General features: G+C 33.7%; 1 pseudogene across 1 annotated transcript; it reads left to right on the top strand.

Annotated features, from left to right (window-relative positions):
• The first annotated feature begins 157 nt into the window (after window positions 1-157).
• LOC149787241 (uncharacterized) lies at window positions 158-22,199 on the top strand (annotated as a pseudogene). Its single transcript, XR_016425132.1, has 7 exons — window positions 158-497; window positions 11,421-11,536; window positions 13,076-13,229; window positions 17,443-17,544; window positions 18,478-18,883; window positions 19,122-19,268; window positions 19,778-22,199. The product of XR_016425132.1 is annotated as an uncharacterized LOC149787241 (transcript).
• The last annotated feature ends 2 nt before the right edge of the window (window positions 22,200-22,201 follow it).

Raw genomic sequence — 22,201 nt, 5'->3', positions numbered from 1 at the left:
ACCATCATGTGAGATCTGTTATTTTCTTTCAAAAATGTCGCAAATTTCCCAATTTCCAGCCTTGGTATATACGATATTGCTTTTCTAAGGAAAGGAAAACCGCTAGAGGGCACTGGCGATCAAGATTAACGTTTTCTCAAAATGTCAACCTCATTACACCCGGTACTTTCTCCGCTTTAATATGTAAAAAGCCAAAATTATTACCTCCGAATGTATTCATGGTTGAAAGGTCAATTGTCTATATTTAGCGTAGATGACACTGGGACATTTCTACAACTTATTCAGCGGAAAAAAACGAAAACCGAATCTTTCAAAACGCTGAAAAACTAAATAAACGAACATATACGCTCACCTACGCCTACTTTTTAAATACTTTGGAGTTAATTTTACGAGAATAATGGTAAAATGTGTGCGAATATTTGCAGAAAATCCACGAATTACGTCTTTTTCAAAGGTCACCCATGCCAGCATGAACGGTAACTCTTCCCGGATCATGGGTACGTACAAAATGTAAACAATGACAACAATACGACATAATTTGGGTTCAAAAACACACGAAAACTTGATTGTATGAAAAGGCAGACGTTTATAGCAAGGAATCGGATTATACAGACGTACTGTCGTTCATTATACCAAACTTATTACAAAATATTTGTACAACTGTTGTTGTGTAATATATTTTCGAGGTTAGAGACTCGACGGGAGTATCACTCACCGACTCAGTGATACTAGACGTATTGATAATATTATGTGACTGTGATCGCTGAGATATTATCAATGTCAGGTCATCTGTTCTACGTACGGTTCTTATCTAGAGACACTGGTATTAAAATTAAAATGTTCATGTTTAGTAGGGACGGAAAAGAGGTAAAAGTTCAACTAATGAAAACTTAATTCATTTAAAATTAGCATGCCATTGTTTGTGAATATCAATATGAATATTGTCGTCATAAGCCAAGAATCTATCTGTGGTATTTCTCCATTTAAATAAATACATAATTAAAAATATTTCTTGAGAACCAGCTCAGTGCCAGTTTCTTCTCTATCTCTGATACCACAATTGTATTTATTTCATGAACTATGTAATATTGCTCAAAACAATGGTCAGAATTATTATGAAAATATCGCAAAGTTAGGACATCCAAAATTTAATGTTGCACCATCCTAAGCTGACACTATAGAAATCCTGACTTACTGCATTGAAAACTTAGTGGAAAACCTCTTGTCATTGATTTTATTTTATAGATATGAAAACTAACCAAATATATCTTAAGATAAATAATGAAAACTGACCAAATATATCTTATGATAACTAAATTCTAAAATAGCAGTTGTTATTTACTGAATTGTGATTTCAGATAAATGTATAAATGTACATGAACACTGTAATGAATATGCATTATTGGTTTTAAGAGTAACATACAATTTCAACTTGGTATGACTCATGATTATGTTATTTCATGCAAAAATGTTAGGGGGCTTGTGACAAAAAGGCACATAAAGTCTTCAGAAGTACCTCGAACATAGAAAAAGTGAATTTATTCTTGAAGCTGAATGTTCACAACACATTTATATATAACCATATGTAACTTTCAGCATGAAGTAACATGAGGTCAAGAATTTTCAAAAAGTGACCAAAGACTTAAATATTAAAAATGGTGGATGGTACATGTGTTTGAATGCTTCCTGTGATTTATTTGAAGAGATATCATAAAGATGGGCTCATTTTTGAAATCTGCACACTCAAATTAAGCAGAAAATATTCCATTTTTAAAGCAACATTTAATTTCAACTTGTGTTTGACTCAAAAATATAGTATTTCATGAAAAAAAGTTGGGGGGTGGGGTGATAAAAAAGCACAGGGGGGCTCCTGAATTATCTGGAACATAACAAAGTCAATTTATTTTTAAAGCTGAATGTTCACAAAACATTTCTATATAAAATCTATGTAAGAAATATGAAAATTTCAGCTTGAAATAACATGAGGTTAAGAATTTTCAAAAATTGCCAAAGACCAATATTAAAAATGGTGGACATTACATGTGTTTGAATGCTTCCTGTGAATTTATTTGAAAGATATCATAAAGATGTGTTCATTTTTGAAATCTGCACACTCAAATTATACCGAAAACATTCCATTTTTATATATTCTATAATTATGAAAAAATTATCCCCTGTTGCTACTTTTCTGTGTTTCTATTGTGTTCCGGTGCCTTCCTTTGTTTCTATGCACCGAATTTATAGTACCAGTAAGGTGATTTCATGTTGTCAGAAATTTCATCATAATTTATTGATAAAATATCAGACTCCAGTGACCAAATACATGTCATATAGGTCGAAGAAACAAGTTGGTGGAGATGCAAAGCATACAAATGTAAAGAATTCAGTAGCTATTCATGCGATAGGGCTGGTTTAGCAGTGCACATAGCTATGCATACAGGTGACAAACCCATCAAATGTGAAATATGTGGAAAATTGTTCATGCAGAGATCTACTTTGGTGAAACACGAGGGTACATACTAGTGATAAACCATACAAATGTGAAATATGTGGATAAATTTTCAAAGATCAGCATTGTCAACACATTTAATCTTACATGCCGGTGATGAACTATACAAATGTGACATTTGTTGAATATTGTTTAACCACGTCCCATCTGTCAAAATACCTGAAAATACACACAGGTGACAAACCAATATTCAAATGTGAAATATGTGAAAATCTTGAGTCACAAACATCATTTGTATGCACACTTGAGAATACACACTGGTGATAAACCATATAATCACAAACTGTGTGAAAAATGTTTTACTGAAGATCCAGTTTATCAACACACTTGAGAATACACACCAGTGATAAATTGTTTAAATGTAAACAGGTGGAGAATGTTTTAGTCGTAAATATCAGTAGTCAACACACCTGAGAATACACAATGTTGAGAGACCATGCAAGTGTGAAGAATACATGGACAAGTATTTTGTCATAAATCTGATTTGACAACACTTGATAATACATAAGGGTGATCAATGAATAAAAAGTGAGATATGTACAAAATGCTTCAGCCTCAGCTCTAGTTTGTCAGCATATATGGGTATACACACTGGTGACCAACCACACAAATGTGAAATATGTGGGGCATTAATCATTTAACTCATTTATTGAAACACTTGAGGTGGCAAGGGATAGTTTTGTAAATTGGCCCCTGTCCAATTTCCTAACTTAAGGCTATGGTGTGACTTTTTCAGCTATTATTGTTTACTAATTAAAGACACATATATGTTTGTCAACTACTTGTTCTGGGCTTGTGTTGTTCATGAAATTGATGTGAGGCATGTACACCTCCCACATTTACTTTGCACTATGGTTTGTAGATAGTGAAATACCAATAGTTGGCTAGGAAGAAGAGCTAGTCCCACATAGCAGTAAACATGTGGGTTCAGGGAAAATTAGAATTTCTCAAAAATGGCTTGGATGATGACTATTTCAGTTGTATCCACCTGTTTAATATGCAGTGTTTTGCAGAATTATCACCTAGGAAAAGGGCTTGTGTTTGCACTGTGAGAATCACTTCATGTCAAAAATGACCTTCAGACATGAAAAATGCAGGTGTAAATTTTGGGTTATGGTACATAAACTTCTATTGCTATGAACTGCCGTTTTATCTGGTCAAGTGAATACTATTCTTATTCTTTTTATTATCACTATCCAAAAATGTGGACCTTTTTTATCTTGTTATTTATTATGATTTTGTATACTAGGCCGGTGAATGCAGTATTTGTGTATAAAAACTTTCTACTGGCTCCTGAAGAAACACACTGCAGACAAACCATGCAAATGTGAACTATTTGGAAAATTAATTATCCAGAGATCTAGTTTATCGACACACCTGATGACATGGACTGGTGAGAAATCATTCAGATGTGAAATTTGTGGAAAATTGTTTCTCCAGGGGTCTCTTTTGTTGACACACTTGAGAATACCCACTGGAGACAAACCCTTTATCTGCAAAATGTGTGGGAAACTGTTTAACCAGAGCTCTGACATATCTATCACTTAGCCATTGATGCAGACATCATTCTTGATCTTGTGTGGAATGACCACCGAGACTAACCAAAGTCGGCCCCAGTGGGATTGAAACCCAACCATTCTTCCAGATGTCTACCATTACCTTTATTCCCCATTTCATAGTAGTATTTATTTATAACATGCATATTTAGCAATAAATGAATTCAAAACTTAATTTGTGTTCTTGTCATGAAACTTCCAGTGCAAAAGATATATAGCCATTGAAATCAGGTATAAAACTGCATCATAAGATACTGCATATTCAGCATATTTTTAAATGCATGAAATAATAATACAATAATAATACATATTTTAAACACACATACACACAGATTATACATACATATATATGCATGCAATAAAGCTATAGCCTGTAAACTTTTGATTCTTTAAAGGAAAAAGTTTATACTCATTTTATACACATCATGTTAAAATATTTATATGTTGAATATGTAATACAGATACCCTAACTACAATTTATTTCTGTCAGATTACATAACCTTTAGCTTCATTTGGACAGACATGAGGAAAATTCAATGAACAGCAAACTTACAGTACATAAGTAAATCAAGAAGTTATAACATATGCATTAAATAGGTATGCATTGAAATATATGGTAAAATTAAAGATTAAATTTTAGATGTACATCATGTATTTAATTTTCATACAGAGTTCTTGCACAGAAGAAACCTCTCCATGAGATATTTCTGACTTTGTCATGATGTACACTCTTAGGCTGACTTTGTCATGATGTACACTCTTAGACTGACTTTGTCATGATGTACAGTCTTGGGCTGACTTTGTCATGATGTACAGTCTTAGGCTGACTTTGTCATGATGTACAGTTGTAGGATCACTTGGTCATGATGTCCATTCTTACGCTGATTTTGTCATGATATACACTCTTTGACTTGTCATGATGTACAGTTTTAGGATCACTTGGTCCTGATGTACAGTCTTAGGCTGACTTTGTCATGATGTACAGTCTTAGGCTGACTTTGTCATGATGTACATTCTTTGGCTTGTATCTTAGTGTTCCTTGTCTTCTAAATAGCACATCACTAAATTTTGAAATGATTTTAAAGGACCATTCCAGGGTTATTTTAAGTTTGGATCTCATCCTTTTATTCTTTTGGGGTCAGAATACCAAACTTTTTTTTACCTGCATTGCAGTCACTAAATATGATCTGCCTTGCCACTTTTCTTTTAACATTTTCTATAAAAAAAAGCCTTTTTGTAGTTCTTTGTAATATTTTTTTCTGCTTTAAATTCTTTGTATGTATAGTTTATAATGACAAGTTCTTAGTTTATAATGACAAGTTCTTTTCTCTCATCTTTTTGTTTTATATGTGAATGATGTTAATAATCTTCATAACATGTCAAATATGTTCTTAAGTATAAATGTGCTTTTGGGATTAAACATTTCTGATAAGTCACATAGTTCACGTATTGCCCATTCCTCCATACAACATCCCATTGTTCATCCATCTTTGGATCCCATTGGAATAAACCAGAACAGCATGGGAACATTTAGGCAAGTTCCTGCAAGATTGTGTTCCACAATAATGCTGTCTGCTGATCTTCTCTTTTAAGAAAATTAAATTGTAGTTACCTTAAAACTCACTATTTTGTGTATGTACACAACATGACTGACTGGTGATTACTGGTGACATTAATTGAGATTATCAAGTTACACGCCTTAAAACTCGCTGTTCTGTGTATGTACACAACATTACTGACTGGTGACATTAATTGTGATTATCAAGTTACACACCTGAAAACTCACTGTTCTATGTATGTACACAACATCACTGACTGGTGACATTAATTGTGATTATCAAGTTACACACCTTAAAACTCACTGTTCTATGTATGTACACAATATGACTGACTGGTGATTACTGGTGACGTTAATTGTGATTATCAATTTACGTACCTTAAAACTCACTATTTGATGTATGTACACAACATCAATGATTGGTGATTACTGGTGACATTAATTGTGATTAAGTTACACACATAATATACTTAATGGTTTGTTAAACCAGATTTCACCTTGAATCACTTTTCTTTGCACAAAATGAATAATATCTTCTCTATATGATTACAGTGTTTCAGTGATTACAGTGTGTCAATGATTACAATGTGTCAACAATTACAATGTGTCAATGATCACAGTGTGTCATTGATTACAATGAGTCAATAATTATAATGTGTCAATGATTACAGTGTGTCAGTGATTACAATGCAGAGGCATAGCTATGATATTTTGTGCCCGGGGACGAACTATAAAATTGGCGCCCCAGCCCCCTCCCCGTTTAATCACATTTTTGAATATTACCCTTGTTTCCTTATTATAATGTAACGTTGTAAGCCTCATTTTGGTGCCCCTGTACCTTGGCACCCGGGGACATATGTACCCCCCTGCCCCCCCCCAGCTACGCCTCTGTTACAATGTGTCAATGATTACAGTGTGTCAATGATTATAATGTGTAAATGATTACAGTGAGTCAACAATTACAATGTGTCAATGATTACAGTGTGTCAATGATTACACTGTGTCAGTGATTATAATGTCTCAATGATTACAAGTGTCGATGATTACAATGTGTCAGTGATTGCAATGCATCAGTAATTACATGTCAATGATTACAATGTGTCAATGATTGCAATGCATCAATGATTACGATGTGTCAATGATTACAATGTGTCAGTGACAAACCAACTACACTCAGCCTGCAAGAAAGTCCAGACCTTAGGTTTTTCTCTTGCTGGGTTTATGTTTGTTCACAACTTACCATTAAGCTTTGAGTCTAAACTGTTCTTGAGGAGAAAGTTTCTGAGTTGGACATGTGATGTAATCTGGAGTTAGTGAGTGGGTTTCTTTAACAGTAGGACAAAGCTCATATTTTGGCATTTTGAGCTAAATTGAATTAAAACATATCTCAGCTTCCCTTATATATATATTGTTATCTTTATGGACAATTGTTTAACCACAGTTCCAGTCTGTCAAAAACACCTGAGAATACACACAGGTGATAAACCATTCAAATGTGAAATACATAAAAATATTTTGCAGCAAACATAATTTGTCCACACACTTGACATTACACACTGGTGCCAAACCATTCAAATGTGAAATAGTCACAAGCTTCATTTGTCCACACACTTTAGGATACACAGGTAATAAACCTTACAAATGCGAAGTGTGAGAAAAAATGTTTAATTGAAGATCCAGTTTACCTTCACACTTGAGAATACACACTAGTAATAAACCATTCAACTGTGGAACATGTGGAAATTGTTTTAGAGATAGTATCTTATGTCAACACACCTGAGAATACACTATCTTGAGAGACCATACAAGTCTGAAAAATTTGTGGACAAGTATATAGTCACACAGCTGGTTTTACTTGCTGATACACAAGGGTGACCAATGAATAGAAAGTGAAATATGTATAAAATAACATTCAGATGTGAATTTTGTGGAAAATTGTTTTGATAGAGGTCTCATTTGTTGACAAACTTCAGTTGCAAAACATTTGGAAAATTGTTTACCCAGAGTTCTAAACAATCTAATACTGAGCTTTTGATGCAGCTATCATTTTTGATGTTGTATGGAATAATAATAATAATAATAATAATAATAATATAATAATAATAATGCTTTATTTATAGAGGGTGACTCATTAGTCAAGGACTATTCTCCCTTGAGGCCCTCTTAAGGAGAGTATAACAATGCACATTATATGAAGATGGCAATAATTACTGTTTATTTTAACATGTTTAGTATTAAAATACTAAATTCCATTATCTGTTAGAAACACATACATGCTCATGATATCTTTTCTTAAATATTCTAATATTTTCAGCAGATTTTACATGTAGTGGAAGCTTATTCCACAGAACTGTGCCAGAGTATTGAAAACTCTTTTCAAATTGCTCTGTTCTTGGTTTTGGTATTAGAATGTTTCCATGTGATATTGATCTCAACTGGTATTGTGCTGAAAAAGGCCTGAATAAGTCTTGAAGATACTCTGGAGACAGTTTTGGGTTCCCTGACTTGTGTAGCTTTTGTGATGTCCCCAAAATCATACATTTTGTTTTACCTTCATTAATTACCATCCTATTTTGTTGTGCCCAGTTTTGGACTCTGATAAGGTCTGAGTTTAATTTCATTTGGATAACTTCAGTATCAGAACTAGATGTATACAAAGTTGCATCATCTGCAAACAAATCTGTGTTTGTGGATTCATTATTTAATGGTAGATCATTGATATAGATAAGGAAGAGGAGAGGGCCCAAAACTGAGCCTTGAGGGACTCCTGAATGAATAGTGCAAGTTTGAGAGCTAATATTGCCAATGCTTACTTGTTGAGACCTTTGGTTTAGGTATGATCTAAACCAGTTTAAAGAAGGATTGTCAAATCTGTAACAGTTCAACTTTTGCAGCAGAATTTCATGATCAACAAGATCAAAGGCTTTCTTGAAGTCAAGGAAAACAATCCCAGTCATATGTCCAGTATCCATTTCCTTCAGCCAAAGATCAGTTAATTTGGTAAGTTCTGTTTGGCATGAGTGGTACTTTCTAAATCCTGATTGAGCTTTATGAAATAGAGAGTATGTTTCGAAAAATTTATAGACCTGAATGGCTACATGCTTTTCAAATAGTTTTGACAATACAGGTAGAATTGATATTGGTCTGTAATTTCCTGGATCCTCCTTTTCTCCTTTCTTAAAGATAGGTGTAACCTTTGCACATTTCAATGTTTCTGGAAAATTACCACTCATTATACTTAAATTTATGATATGCGTTAGTGACTTTGTTATTACTGGTGCAGCAATTTTAAGAATTCGTGGACCAATACCATCCAATCCAGAGGATTTATTAATATTAACCTTAATTAGCATATCAAAAACATCACCTTCACTAACATTAGCTATTGAAAAATAATTTTCATCAGGAATTTTAGCTTTTATAAATAATAGAAGAGCATCAAGTTCAATTGGGATGTTAGTCTGGTTCTGAATACTCTTACTGGAGATGCTTATGAAGAAATTGTTGAACATTTCCACAATGTCTTGTACAGATGTTGCTATATCATCATTTTGCTTAAGTCTAGGGGGAAGGCAACTGTTCTTGCGTGGGTTCAGCTCTTTTAGATGCTTCCACAATGTTTTGGTACTCTTACTTTCATTGATAGCCTGTTTATAGTAGTTCTCTTTTGCCTTATCTATCAGGTACTTGGTTTTATTTCTCCACTTTCTATAGCTTTTCATGTCTTTTTTCTTGTGGAAATTATCTCTTAGGTGCCTAGCCTCATTGATCTCAGGGGTAATCCACTTGGGTGTAATTTGGTGTTTAACCCTTTTTGTTTTAATTGGGGCATGCTTGTCTAAGGCTGCATTGAACATCTGATACCATTTGTCCAAGGCAGTGTTGACATCAGCTATAGTGCAGACTGATTGGAAAGGTTTGCAAACTAAATCATTTAAGAACATTTCCTCATCAAACTGTTTGAAGTCCCTGTATTGAATTTCAATGTGTTGGCCATTTTTAGATGATTTCGGAACATGTCTAGTTATACAGACTGGGTAGTGGTCACTCAGTGCATACACTGGTACCTTAATTTCACTTACGTTTTCAGGTTTATTAGTATAGACATGATCAATGATAGTAGCACTTTTATCCGTTACTCTAGTTGGGGTGTTAATTAATTGAGTAAAGTTGTAAGTTTCAAAGCTACTTATCCATGTTAATGGTGGAGTTTTCATATAGTCAATGTTAAAATCACCTAATATGATAATTTCTAAATCTTCCTTAAGTAATGCTTTTTGAATTTGAACCTCAAACCTATCAATCCAATCAGCTGTGGAACTAGGTGGCCTGTAAACCGAACATAAGAGTATTGGCTTTGATTGGGCAAGGGTTACTTCGATCCAGACGCTCTCTACCCCAATAGTCTCTAGATCAACACGTCTGTTATAACTAATGGAACTGTCTACATAGAGAAGAATACCCCCACCCCCCATGGATTCCCTATCTTTTCTTTCAAAGTTGAACCCCTGTATTTGGAGAGCCAAATCATCAGTATCGTCGGAAAGAAAGGTTTCACATAGGCCTAGAATATTGACTGATCTAGTTTGCTGTAATATTAACTTTATCTCATTCAGTTTAGGGAGGATGTGTTGAATATTTAGGTTGATTACTTGCAGACCTCTTTTGAGGAGGCCAAATACATGACAATTTTGATCAGAGGATTGATCTTCAGACAAGGTAGTATGCCATATATTGTTTTTAGACTTGACAGATTTCTTTACATTGCCTTGATTATTTACAGAAACATATGAAGAAGATAACATACAAGATCCATCTGTTGTACCATGACCACATGTAGTGGATATTTGAGAATGTTCAATATGAGACTGATTTACATACATACAAGAAGACATTGACATATTAGACACTTGGGGGGCCTCAGAGGGAGAAGTAACTTGAACAGTATCACACAGTTGTTTACATGTTAACAAGTTGCACTTTGTACACAAATCAGATAGTGCCTGAAACCTGTTTATAGAATTATAATTATTACATTGAAAAGTGTACACATATTCTAATGCATTTTGTTGCTGGATATGTGTTGCATAGGCCTGTACATCACAGCCTTCTACCTATTGGTATGTGCACAACTTTTGCTTATGTCCTAGTTCATTACAAAGATGGCAGCGAATCTGTTTTCCATGCAGAATGAAATACTTCTGTGACTAACCAAGGTCGTCTGCAGTGGAATCCAAACCCACCCGATTCTACCAGATCACTACCATCACCTTTATTCATCATTCCACAGTAGTATTAATTTATAACATGAATATTTAGTAATATGTCAATTTAAAATTTAATTTGTATTTTTAACATGAAAATTCCAGTGAAAAAAATATATTGGCAGTGAAACTGAGTCTAAAATTATATGTACCTTATAAGATACTGTATATTTGGTATATCCAGCATATTTTTAAAGGCATGAAATAATACTGAACATTTGAAACACACACACACACACACACACACACATATATATATCAGGGGTCATGCTACCGGGCAAAGTGGGTGACTAAGTCACCCCAAAAATGTAAACTTCACCTTCATTTGTTAGGAAAGCAAAAGTGACTTTGTCCTGTGATTATATAGAGGAATATTGAAAATAGAATGATCATCCTTTTTGAGATACTCCCTCACCTTATCCAAGTTAGTTTCAGTGTTGTTTTAGTTCAAGGTGAAATGTAGGCTTCAAACCATCGAATAGAAATTACCTGTGTTGATATGATTTATATATATTAGTTGCCCCTTATTTCAGATGGATGTGCGCACTGTTCCACTTGAAAGTTTGGTGATGGTTGGGGATGTAGTAGTACAGGTGCCTTTGTAATGTAATTATACTGCTGGGGTACTGCCTCCACATACTTGTCAAAGGTAAAGTGAACATACTTTCTGTTCTCAATTTTCTCTTATTTGCTCATTTCATATGGAAAAGAAAATGTAATTCTTTGAGCCGTTTTGATTAACTAATACGAGTACTTGTGTGACAATACGTTTTAAAAGGAAATGGTGTACAGTATGTCTTATAGTTCCTTTTATTTGGGTTTTTATCAACACCGTGAGCATTTTTAATTCCTTTCACAAAATCACTTATTTTAAACATATTTAATCAGCATGTAAATAATGCATAGCCATGTGGTTATCGTGACAATGTATATCATAATTAAAACCAGGAAGAATTGTTGATTAAGAGGTGTTTCCTGATAATGGAATATAGTAATGTCATAATACATGAGGATTATCACAATCATCAGGTACACCTCACCAGTGGCATGTGGTTAGAGCATCTGCCTCGGAAGTGGGTGGTCGTGGGTTCAAACCCCAGCCAAGTCATACCAAACACTTAGAAAAATGGTACTAACAGCTCGCTAGGTGCGCACATTAAGAGTTTAGTGTTAGGACTGGTTGGCTTAGTGGCAGGATGATACGACTGGGTGGGACATCATGCTACAAGTCTGTGGCATGATGCCCAAGTGCTAGACATCACTATAAACTGCCACAATGCAGTCATCATAGCAATACGACTGAAAAATTGTTAAAGCTACATTAAAAATCCTAATCACACACACACACACAATCGTCAAGTAACTGAAAATAGTTATTTTTCTCTTTGCAACAGCTACAAATAAAACTGCCCCCAAAAATATGGTTTTGTGCACTGACAAATTTTGTTTCTTTTCTCTATCACTTTTTCTCTCTGACACACACAAGCTCGCATGTATTGATTAAAACGTTTTTCCAGTTTCTTTATTTTATTGCAATTTGATATTGAGATTATTGTTGCTGTAAGAATACAAGTTGCACTAATTTCTTGACAGTGTGAACTCGTATCGTTGTGTACAGTTTACCAATAAATAATACCCATAATTAATACATGTTTGAAACATCTTACTTATTTTGCCAACATTACATGACATAACAGCTACAAAGAAGTATGCTCTAAATGCAGACGAGCTTGCACAATGAAACAATATCCTCTCTCTCGTTCACTAATAACAAGAAAAATCTTTTTTGAGTACTTTAATTTTTATTGTAATTGTATTTTTTAGTTGATTTTAGTTGAGCAGAATGAGACAGAAAATATATGTTTATTTTGTACGTTTGTACTGTAGGTTGTCAAGTAGGATGTCTTCATTAGAACTTGTTTGGGAATGATCCTTTTATTTTTTTACAGTCAGTACCACAAAATGATAATTATTTTTTTTCATATAATTTTTCGCACACTGGAATTAATATTTTTCATGTATGAAAAATTACATGAAATATGGTTTAGCAACTTCCCTTAAATATTTCTCTAAAAACATCTTAAATAATGCAATAATGCTATTTCCCCTTGAATCATTTTGCAAGAATGGACATTTCCATATATGACATGTTGTTGTTGTTGTTCTAGGGTTTAACACCATTTTTCAGCACAAGATAGGCTATACATGGCAGCCAGTATAATTGGTGGAGGAAGAACCACCGACCCACAAGAAACTACTGGCAGACTTTCCCACGTACCAATGCTAGCAGAGCCTTGGACTGGAACCCACGCAGACAGGTGAGATGGCAGTGATCCGGAATGGTGAGTGCTTTAGACCACTCGGCCACTCGGGGCCCCCCATATATGACATGTAACGATGTAGTTGTTCACGTTGCCAATCTCTCTAAAAGAGAATGGACATTTTCATGTGGGCCATGTTACCATGTACATATTAAGATCCCCAAACACTCTGAACAAAAACAGACATTTACATGTGGGACATTTAAATGTCATTCTGATCCCCGTACAATCTAAAGAAGAATGGACATTTGTATGTGGGACATGTTACCATGTACATGTACCTATTAAGATCAGTTATAGAAAGCTAATTCAAATGAATTGGTGTTAAATTCTTGTAATGTAAAAATCCAAATACCATTTTAGTGTTAACATTTTTGTAATATAAAAGTCCTAAATATCATTTTAATGGTAAGTCTTGTAATATAAAATTCCTAAATATCATTTTAATGGTAAGTCTTGTAATATAAAAGTCTAAAATATCATTTTAATTGTAAGTCTTGTAATAAAAAAGTCCTAAATATCATTTTAATGGTAAGTCTTATAATATAAAAGTCACATATACCATTTTAGTGTAAAATGTATTGTTATATAAAAGTCCCATATACCATTTTAGTGTAAAATGTCTTGTTATATAAAAAGTCCCATGTACCAATTAGTGTTAAAAGTCATGTAATATAAAAGTCCCATTTACCATTTAGTGTTAAAAGTCTTGTAATATAAAAGTCCCATATACCATTTTAGTGTAACACTTTGTTTTATAAAAGTCTCATATACCATTTTAGTGTTAAACTTCTTGTTATATAAAAGTCTCAGATTCTCTTTCTCAAATAATGGACATATGGAGATAACCTATCCACTCAGTTTAATACCTTGACACATGGAGTTGGAATCTAAGACATTGACCAGGATCCAGTATAAAATAAAAATGTCCATTTTTTGTGAAGTAAAACTAAATAAATGTTGCTGTTCAGTATGATTGAACATACAATACAGTATTTATCACAGGGGACATTATTGTCTTTTGTATCATACACACTGACCAGAGCATCAGAGATTCTGCTTCTTCAACATTGTCTCACCATAATGCATCCACTGGAAAGGCTCTGCCTGGAAGTGTTTCAGTTACAGTGCTCAAAAGATCTGATAGCCCAATTCCCATAACCCCTCTAATTTTAGTTTCAATAGCAGCAATTAAAGGAAAAGAGTTTTTTTCTCCTGGGCATGAGAGTTGACAGGTACAAGTCTGGGCTTGTGGAATTTCAGTCAGGGATTGTGAGTTTAAGTCAGTAGCCCTGGGCCTGTTTCTAAAAAAAAAAATTCTTTGTGCACTGAATTATCAAGTAGGCTATGGAAAACAAACTGAACAGGGTCAATTTCTGATATGTTATGCTGCACATGAAAGACAACACATTTAAAATATCAGACATGATATCCAGTGATTGCCATGCTTTTATGGTCAAAATCAGATCTATCCATTTTGTTCATTTGTGTATTTTGTTTTGAAATACTTACCTCTACTCTTTCATAATGGATATGGATTATTGCTATCAATATAACCATATCTGCTATTAACATATTTCTAGTTTTGTCAGATGGTTAAAATTATTCAAAACACCCACGTATTACATGGTTCAGTAGATGAGTGTTTAACAAGAGACCCAATTTACCCAAGAATGTAGTCACTTGGGAAATTGATATCGTGCAAAGATACTCGCAGTTGCTTTCACCAGTTTGTAGACTTCCCATGAAATTTCCCTCATACACATTAGTTCTGCTTCTGGCATTGCTTCTTGATCTTTGCCACAAGTAGGCTAATTCATTTTGATAATAATTCATAAATAAAATAACATCTGAGGATATTTAATGTGTATACAACCAATTATGTTCTTGACCAATGCATTATAGATCACGTACCATCAACTAAACATCTGATTTTGATCTAAACAAGAGTGGACATTTGCATGTGAGTCATGTAACTTATCTATTTATTGAGATCAATTATAAAAAAGATAATTCAAATCATTTGTTGGAATATTTCTAATGAATTTCTTTTTGTGGGTACTGACCTGGAAGTAACAGTTGTGATAAAGTTTCCATGGTTTGTGTGTCAACTTAATGGAAAAGGCAGAGGATGTCCCATTTGTCTGAAATACATGCTAAGGAAAACCATACTAATGTGAATTGTATTGTACAACTTTCCTCAAATGCACTAAAGATGAAAAAACTAACTAGTGTACATTCTATTATAGAGGTCCAAAAAACAGTTACCTCCCCTACATTATCAGCCCTTCATAGAGAAGGCTATGTACTGGGGGGAAGAAAAAAAGTCAAACAAAGGTAGTATTATTATGACTGTTTGCCAAGGTTCTTCCAGCCATAGCACATTCTAGGTTCACCTGGTACTAGCTTTAGGTGAAAAAAAGGTAGACAAATTATGCAAGTGGTGTTGTTGATGATATGTTTGTATAATACAGTCAAGAAAGACAAAAGAGATTGCAAAGAAAGACATGCAGGATGTAGTAAATAAATCAAGAATAACTTATATTTTACTTTTTCTGTTCTGTCTTCTTTTTTTTCTTATTTGCATGTTTATAATTTCATTTACATACAATAATATTGATTTAATTTCATTACCATATTAAAAATTTTACAAAATAAGGCTGTCACAACATGCCACAATTTCATGTGTACTTGAAAATTCTATTTTCTTAATTCATAAATGAATAATAAAAATAAGGAAATCTAACATTTGGCTTACTAAGCAAGACTAAAATTCTACCAACCTGGAATTATAAATCTTATTAAAGAAATGTACCAGATATTTCTTTAAGTAGGTTATATTATTATTTCTTAGAATTATTTTATACAAGTTAGAATTTCTCTTTGACTCAAAATCTGTATAAATGCAAAATCTAGACAAAACAAAGCACGTTCTGGGAGACAGTAACAGACAAAAATACACATTAAATGGAAAAGGCAGTATAACTATTGTCATTATCTAAGAAATAACTACTTAACAGTTAATAGTGACAAATTAAAGAAAAATCAACCTCACCGTTAATAGTCATGTAACGATGTTCATATACAAGATAGTGTAAACATTCATAATAAAACACATCAATATGATAAAATACAGAGAATAGCGTAGCATTACCCTGAACACACTAGTCCAACGTTTTATCAATAAAATACGATGAAAACAATTCTGATGACACAAAACAACCATATCTATACTATAAATATACTGTATATAATACACATCATCTGAAAACTCATACTTTACAACAATATGAGAATTGTACAAGAACATCTTTCTATTAAACTTTGTCTTTCCAATCTAGTGGTACTACCATAAACAAACAATGTCAGCGCCAGTTGGTTCTGAACCCACTCAGTTCTCCCTGGAAGATTACTACCATCAATTTTATTCACCATTCCATAGTAGTATTAATTTACACTGCACTCTACCAGGAAATTTTCTTGTCCAGGTTACGTGTCTTGGCAATAAATGTCTTATAACCCAACCTGTCAACTGTGTCAAATTTTGTTTTCTCCTGATTCCATGGTCCCAAAAGATAATTAATACAATCCTGCAATGTACCATCTGACTGTTTTGTTACTTCCATTTTAGAATTTAATGGCAAGTATGGACTTTTTCAAACTAAATTACCCATACATGAATGTGAATCATTACTACACAAATTGATCTCACCCATAATTCTGTACATTAGCATCTTCACTGTACAATGCGCAACCATTCCCTCTTTCAGTATCACCATGAAGTCATTTAAATGCATTTTTACACTACATTTGATGTGTCATGCATTTTTTTGTTGTTTAGTGGCTTTGGTAAACCCTGGCATCATATGAACCAAATTTGATAAATTTTAAATATATATTTACTATGGTTTTCTGAGAATGTCGGGTATCAATAAAGTTTTCAAAGATAGTCTGAGTAAGTCCCTCATTTTACAGGTTCACTGCAGTCACATAGCCGCCATATCTGGATCCTTAGTATGATGCACTTATTAATTATCTTCCAGGAAAAGGAAACATTCTCAGACCCACCCAGGTTTCTCCATCACCAATATTAGTTTCTAGAGTTTTATTTGCAGTGCAATCACAGTTCTTGTATTTTATATTAAGTTTATCTAATTTGTTGTTAGAAATGAGAATGCTGTTTATTTTATGTCATTAGGACAATAGTATAAGTCTTCTGATTTTTCATTTTCAGCCTGTATGTAGCAGACTTGTGTTGCTGGCTGCAATGAAATTTTCCCAACACCTGAATACAAAGGATTATTGTATGACCAGTCTTGTACATCAATGTTATCAGGTGTGTTTTCCCTTGACATATTGATTTCTGTTAAATTATGTCTCTGAGCCATCATATCCAAAATATTTTCTTGTATAATGTCAGTAAAATTTCTGCTTGAAACCTTTTGCATCCCCTTTCAGGATGGGGCAGGAATACTGGCAGACGATTAATTTCCTTAGCCCAGTATTTCCAGTTGTGTCAGCCCTACTTCTAACCCTCTACTGATATTGGCTGGTTTGCATCCAGGATTATCTGTATAAATTTCCTCATAGAGGTTAAACATTTCTGACTTGTAATTATATCTGTCACATATTTACCCGTTCCCTTCTTACCAAACACCCATTGTTCCTCTGACTCTTGATCCCATCGCATAACCCCATAACAGCTCGGGGATATTTGGGCATGTTCCCAGAAGAAGGTGTTCCACATTGCTGCATTCATCTGCACATGTGGCTGACCCCTTGTCTCTGACCAAAAAAATTAAATAAGTAGCCTCAGGCTCTCTGCTATATTTATATAAAGATATATGTATAGGGAGGTCTCTGATTATGTAACCTCTCACTATCTAATATTTTTTATATATATATATTGCTTATAATTTAATTCACTCTTATGGGAATTAACTTGTATTACATGGATAATTAAGTCGTGGAAAGAAAATTATCACACAAGTAGGTATTTCACTCAGTTATCTTCCATTATAATACATATTGTTTACAAGAAATAAGTCACATTTTTAGTACTTTTTTTGGTAAATAATGAGAAACTTGATAATGCAATATTGAGTATCATTAAATGATTATGCATATTACAGTAAACTCTGTTTTCATAATTTCTAAGGGAAAAAGCTTATTGCTTTTATTTTTTGATTTTCTTTCCTGGTTTAACTGAATCAGATAAATTTTAAGTTCATGTGTGTCTATGCTTTAAATTATTTCCCTTTTATTTCAGCTGGATATGCACACTTTTACACCTGAAATTTTCGGTGCTGGTAGGGAACGTAGTAGCACTGGTGCCAATGGATTGTCATTGTAATGCCTCCACATCCTTGCAGTCGGACATCCGAGGAATTGTCACATGACATTCCTACCAACGCGGCCGCCATATTTGTTTGGGGGAAAGAAAGTAATTGTATGCAAAATGCCTAAGAGCTGTTGTGTACCAGGTTGTACTTCCAACAAGAAGAAAAATCCAAATTTACAGTTTTTTATAATACCAAGTGAAAGCTCACAAAGAGAAAGATGGCTACATTCAATTAGCAGAGCAAAGCTAAATTCTGACGGCAGTATCAACAAAAATAAACGCTGGTCACCAAAATCTGGACACTGTTACGTTTGTTCAGTACATTTCATTACTGGTAAGTATTATGCTAATTTATATCCTTTCATTTAAACCGTTAACTAATTTACTGTAAATGATGAGAAATGGAATTAACTTTCTTTGTATACTATAACGGGTTCTACCCCACCCCCAGAGTAACTATCGTTTCGCTAAGTACACGTTCACAACACTAAACTGTAGTTCTGCCATAAATGTCATGATAATGCAGAAGAACATTCTACGTCTGAATTAAGTTTCTTGTTCTAATTTTTCAGGGGTAAAAGTCAACGACTCGACACATCCAGATTATGTGCCCTCCATTTTCCCAAGTACCACCACAAGCAGACATGACGATGGGAATGAAAAGTCACATGTAAAAGTTGACCGTTTTAAAAGGGCTGCAAACAGATCAAGTAGTGCAGGTGTGTGTGTGTGTGTATATATATATATATATATATATATATATATATATATATATATATATAATGTAATCAATATAATGTAATCATTTATTGTGTGTCTATTAGTTTATGTTCTTGGACAGATGAATTAGGATTTTATATTTTAAACAGAATTACATAGATTCATGTATAAAACGTGCACACCTATTCACAAAACACTGGTACAAGTTTTTAGATTGTATAACTTTAAATTAATCATGATGAACAATTAGTTTGATAAATATTGAGATTTGTGTAATTTCATAAAGTTCCCATGATACAGACGCAGCTGGAACATATATAGAGCTTTCACTGCAGAATATACTTTGGAAACCTCAATCCCAGTCTCGCAGGCTAATTTAGCACTTTTCATTTCCCATCTGGTTACCAAGAACAATTCATAACTACATTGTATATAGATATAGTTATTGCATGTCAGGTTAGTTTTATGTCACATAGATACTCACGCATAAATTTGATTTCTGTTTCAGGTGTAGTGGGTACACGGACCTGAACACACTGTCTAATCTCATCATAATGCAAGTGGGTTCACTGCATATGGATATGACAGGAAGAGTACACAGGAGGAACTTTGGCCAAATATTTACAACAGCCAAGAATCACCGAAATAAATTAAAACTGAATTTTGTTCACTATTTGCCATCTTCTCAATTGGCACTGTTATATTCTGCTCACTTGGTAGCCACATAGGTCGGTGAGCGGAATGAAGGCGGCAGGGTTGATGCGGGCCACTGTCCATTTTGGGGCTGCACAGGGCCCATGCAAAGTGGGTGACTTGCATGGGTCCAGTGTTATGGCGGTCTCGGCTCCCAAATGGATTGTTTTTGGTTTGATGCTTACAAATTTACATTCAGGGCTGAATTTAAAATAAGTAGTTTATCATACTATGTTAAAGTAATTTTGGTAAACAGCTTTATGCATGTTATATCATAGAAAAATACAATTGTCACTTATGTGGCCTGCATCAACAAATCGTTTTCCAGAGTTATTCGTTATGCTCAAACTCTCACTTTCCTCCTTACTGGTGTTATCCTCTTGTGCACACATCATTACAAAACTATTTGCGCTAGCGCAAGGATATTTTTACATTCCCATGAGTTATATATATATATATATATATATATATATATATATATATATATATATATATATATATATATATATATAATGTTTGTCTCTTTTAACAGTGAAATTGGCTGAACCACGTCAGGCAAGAACGAAATTAAAGTTGTTAGATGACAACTCACAAATGGAGTTGCCATCTTCTACCTTGTCAGGTAATTATGAAACTTTAGAGGACTTATCTCGGGACATGGAGACAAAGTCAACTGAATTTGTGTCAACTTCAACAGCCCCACACTTGATGCCAATGCAACAACCATTGGAAAAGTCTGAGAGAGAGATGCTTTATACTGAAGTTGAAAATCTTCGAAAAGAAAGAGACGATGCCCTACAGAGAATAGCAGTATTGGAAGAAATTCTTAGTGCTACCTCACTTTCATCAGCTTCTGTAGAAGGAAAAAATGATGCATGCCAGATGATGACTGGCATTAGCTGGGATGTATTTTTAAATTTGTTTACGTTTTTAAGCACCTGCATTACAAGTAAAGGGTCAAATAAAGCCAGCCTGCCACTAAAAGAACAACTATTTTTGACACTCGTGAAACTGCGTCATAATTTGTCATTTGAATTACTTGCACCTGTAAAGGGAACTCCCAAATCAACAACAATTGACTACTTCTGGAAATGGATTGATCTTATGCATGCCAAAATTGGATTCATGGTCAAGTGGACGGGACAGAGAGACAATATTCAACAATATACCGCCAGTTTTCAAATGCAAATTTCCTCGACTGACTTCAATAATAGATTGTTTTGAGATATTCGTTGAAGCGCCCAAAAATTTATTGGCAAGGGCACGATGTTATAGTTCATACAAGAAACACTGCACCATTAAAGTTTTTATTTCTTGTACACCTCTTGGCTGCATAAATTTCATATCTAATGCATGGGGAGGCAGAGCTTCAGACATTAAAATAGTTAGTGAGTCAGGCTTTATTGGTCCAAAATATCACATGCCAGGAGACCAGATACTTGGTGATAGAGGATTTACACTTAGAGATGATTTTGCCACAATTTGTAGTGCACAATTCCTTACACCATCTTTTACTAAAGGAAAAAAACAGTTACCAGGAAGAGATGTTGAAATTTCACGAAAAATTTCCTCTGTTCGTATTCATATAGAACGTGTGATCGGATTGATGAAAAATAGATTTACTGCATTGAAAGGGACTTTACCAATCAGATGTGTCAAAAGCATTAAAGATGAAAGCATTGAATCAGTGTTATCAAGATGTGACAAAATAATAAAGATGTGTGCTGCCCTAACTAATTTGGGGACTGGGATTGTGTTTAAAGAGTAAAGGGGAACACAGAAAATATGTTTGAGATATTTATTTGGATACATTTTTGCAATTCTGTGATTTCATGATGATTTGTCAAATACAATATAAGTTTAAAAATAATCCATGACTTATTATTTACATGCATATTGTAAACAAACATATTTGTACCAAACAAAAAGATTTTGGAAATGTATTTTAATGAAATATTATCATTACTATTATTATAAAACATAATTCATATAAATTAGGTAAATTACCATGTTACAGTTGTTTTATTTTGTCAATACATTAATCATGTTGAATACATTGAAAGTGTTGGAAACAAATGTTGACAATATTTACATGCATCATAGTTTTGTTACAGTTGTTTTATTGTGTCAATACATTAATCATGTTGAATACATTGAAAGTGTTGGAAACAAATATTGACAATATTTACATGCATCTTAGTTTTGTTCATTATTATTAAATAATCTTCATAGTAAAATT

Source organism: Sinohyriopsis cumingii, chromosome 12, assembly GCF_028554795.1.
Source record: "Sinohyriopsis cumingii isolate HCF-2022 chromosome 12, ASM2855479v2, whole genome shotgun sequence".
In the NCBI taxonomy this organism is placed as follows: domain Eukaryota; kingdom Metazoa; phylum Mollusca; class Bivalvia; order Unionida; family Unionidae; genus Sinohyriopsis; species Sinohyriopsis cumingii.
Note: the sequence above shows the minus strand (reverse complement) of the source record. Positions and strands in the feature narration are given on the sequence as shown.